Consider the following 3,995-nt stretch of genomic DNA (forward strand, 5'->3'; position numbering starts at 1 on the left):
CTTTGTGGACTCTGACCATGTTTTCTAAGGATTGGACTCTGGAGAGCAAATCTGGCTTCCTTTTGTGGATTACATGTTTCTCAAGGATTGGACTCCAATTATCATTGGATTCAAGAGAGCCCATCTGGCTTTTTTGTGGACTCCCATGTTTTCCAAGGATTGGACTCTCAGGAGAGCCCATCTGGCTTCCTATTGTGGACTCTCCACATTTTAAAAGGATTGGACTGCCAAATTATTGTATTTTGAAGAGAACTCATCAGGGTAACTTTTATGGACTCTGTCCATGTTTCCCAAGGATTGGACTCCAATTATCATTGGACTCAAGATAACCCATCTGGCTTCTTTCTGTGGACTGTGTCCATGATTCACGAGGATTGGACTGTACCAAATTCTTTGGATTCTCAAGATAACTCATCTTGCTTCCTTTGTGGACTCTGACCATGTTTTCTAAGGATTGGACTCTGGAGAGCAAATCTGGCTTCCTTTTGTGGATTACATGTTTCTCAAGGATTGGACTCCAATTATCATTGGATTCAAGAGAGCCCATCTGGCTTTTTTGTGGACTCCCATGTTTTTCAAGGATTGGACTCTCAGGAGAGCCCATCTGGCTTCCTATTGTGGACTCTTTCCACATTTTAAAAGGATTGGACTGCCAAATTATTGTATTTTGAAGAGAACTCATCAGGGTAACTTTTATGGACTCTGTCCATGTTTCCCAAGGATTGGACTCCAATTATCATTGGACTCAAGATAACCCATCTGGCTTCTTTCTGTGGACTGTGTCCATGATTCACGAGGATTGGACTGTACCAAATTCTTTGGATTCTCAAGATAACTCATCTTGCTTCCTTTGTGGACTCTGACCATGTTTTCTAAGGATTAGACTCTGGAGAGCAAATCTGGCTTCCTTTTGTGGACTACATGTTTCTCAAGGATTGGACTCCAATTATCATTGGATTCAAGAGAGAGCCCATCTGTCTTCCTTTTATGGACTCTGTCCATGTTTCCCAAGGATTGGACTACCATATTCTTTGGATTCTCAAGATAACTCATATTTCTTCCTTTGTGGACTCAGTCCATGTTTTCCAAGGATTGGACTCAGGAGAGCCTATCTGGCTTCCTTTTGTGGACTACATGTTTCCCAAGGGTTATACTGTCAAACTATCGTTTGACTATCAAGAGAACCCATCTGACTCTGTTCGTGGACTCTGTCCATGTTTTCCAAGGATTGGACTCTCAGGAGAGCCCCATCTAGCCTTGTTTTGTAGACTGTGTCCATGTTTCACAAGGAATGGACTACCAAACTATCACTGAATCGTCGCGAGAACTCGCCTGACTCCCTTTTGTGGGCTCTGTCCATGTTACGTAATGATTGGACTTGTCATACTCAATCTGATTCCCAAGATGACTGCTTGGGAATCTGATTCCCAAGGAGTACTTTTTATGTTTACACTCCAAATTCTCAAGAATCGAGAATTCCGGGTTCGAATCCCGGGCGGGACAGATCACATTTTGATCTGATCTCATTTCATTTCACCTAATGGTCTGTTCACCTAGCAGTAAGTAGGTACCCAGGTGTTAGTCAGCTTGTGAGGTTGCATCCTGGGCGGGGTCAGTAATTCGACCTTGATGGGGGGGACCTTGATATAAGCCTAACGTGTATCCATACGTACAGGCTTCCTGTCCCCCGACACAATGAATTACATCCAAATTTTCCCATTTCCTTTTCCCCCCTTTTTTTTTACTGCCACTCCTTGTGGGTGGTCATCAACACACATCACCAGTAGCTTGCTATTGGTGAGCGATGTCTGGCGATAGTCTAACTATCACCAGATATCCCGAAGTAACCCTTGGTGCGTTGTTTAGGGTTCAACGCAACGAGAGAGTTCCTTCTTGGAATTCCTTCATGAAGGATATCCTTGGAGGATTCTCTCGGACGAGTAACCCTGGTCCAGCTCGTAGTCGCAGACCTCACCGTGGTGAGCTGGTGAACATGAAATAGTTTGAATACTATTTCCATGGCCAACATGCGACATCATCGTTTACTTTTAAGCATATGGATGACAAGGAGAACTGGATAGTTATTTCAGATTAAGGTAACTGTAATTTAAATCAAAATATTTGTTTTAGTGAAGTATGCTTAAAATAATATACTGTTAACATATACAGTACAGTATTTCGAAGTTGCTGAACACATGTTTGAATTTTACCTCTTGATTCTATATATATTTAGCCTTTTATTAACTTATTTTTCAGTATAAATTCTTCTGCACTTGGGGCTTGTTAATAATATTCACAATTTAAATTTAATTTTCACGGCTGTCATTCTGCCTAAAAGACCTTAATATTTCAAAACTTTTATATTAAGATTGCTTAGATGATGCCCTTTGTTTTGTTTCAGCTTGATTGTCAAAGAATTTTTTACCTTTGGTTTTACCTAATTTTGTTGTCCTACTACAATATATATCTTTCTCAGAAAATCCTTCATAGTTACATCTCGTTGGGAAAAAATGCAACATACATTCTAATCAAGAAAAATGAAAACTAAGTTTTATATGTAGTACACTATACCATCTAAAATTTGTAAATTCAGGTAAATATTCTGGGACAAAGCCTGCTAGCAACCCAGGTAATGGCAAGCATTAATGGTACTAAACTACCCAATGATCAAATCCACAAGGGCTGTGACGAGGATTCGAACCTGCGTCCGAGAGCATCCCAGACGCTGCCTTAATCGACTGAGCTACGACATGGTAAAAAGAGTTGAAACCGAAGTTCTACTGAACTTACTGGATCCTGTTCATTTTGTTCATTTGATGCATCACGCAATTGTGATTTCTGTGTGTTACCCAATGATACCCACATCCACTTACCTTTCAATAATAAAACTAGATGCAGTAAGTATATATAGCTTACTAAGGCCAACTTTTTAAGTATTTTGTAGCTAATAAAAAGAAGCATTTAGAACTTCAACATATGTAATGTTCCTCGTGAAAATCTTAGTTCACTATGGTATTACAGTAAACTTGAGTGCTAGCAAAGTACACAACGCACCAGCTACTATGTCATAGAAATAACCCAAAGGCTCATTTAAGAGAAGTTAACTGAACTAGTTTTCCTAATAATTCTAGTGGGTTTACGATAATGTATTCAAGCATTGAGAATTTGGTTATGGTTTTATCTGTACTTGCGAGTGATAGGATTAGGAATTGACAACTAAGCAAGCCTAAAATAAGCATTTTATATTACTTTCAGAGATATTTTGTAGTCTTATTGAGATGTAAATTTGTACTTCTTCTTGAATAGCGTTTTCCTGAAGGAGGCGTTATATATAATAGTGCTGGAGCTGGTAGGTTGGCAGATATAAGTGTGGTAAAGGACTAAATGGGTTCACCAAATGTAGTTAAGAGGCCTGACAGCAGAGTGGACAGCTCTTTGGATTCGTAGTCCTGCGGTCCCGAGTTCGATCCCGGTGGAGGCGGAGACAAATAGGGAAAATGCTTCTTTCACCCTGATGCCCCTGTTACCTAGCAGTAAATAGGTACCTAGACAGCTGCTACGGGCTGCTTCCTGGGGTGTGTGTAACAAATAGAAGGCCTGGTCTAGTGCCCAAATGAGCCACAGACAGAAAGAATTTATTTTTAGTGTCTAAGAGTAGTTAATAAATGGAATGCATTAGGAAGTGATGTCGTGGAGGCAGACTTCTAAATACAGTTTCAAATGTAGATATGATAGATCCCAATAGGCTTAGGAATCTGTACATCAGTTGAGAGGCGGGACCAAAGAGCCGGAACTCTACCCCCGCAAGCACTAGGTGAGTACAGGTCCATGCCCCACCCACTAGCACATCTACACAGCTTCATTTCCCAAGGTTCCATTTACCCATTTACATCTACTCACACGAGTAGCATCTCATCCACATTTTGCCCACCGCCCAATACGCTTTCCATTGCTGTATCACTATTTCAATACATCAATAGTGATAGGAATAATTA

Source organism: Procambarus clarkii, chromosome 25 (assembly GCF_040958095.1).
Source record: "Procambarus clarkii isolate CNS0578487 chromosome 25, FALCON_Pclarkii_2.0, whole genome shotgun sequence".
Lineage (NCBI taxonomy): Eukaryota > Metazoa > Arthropoda > Malacostraca > Decapoda > Cambaridae > Procambarus > Procambarus clarkii.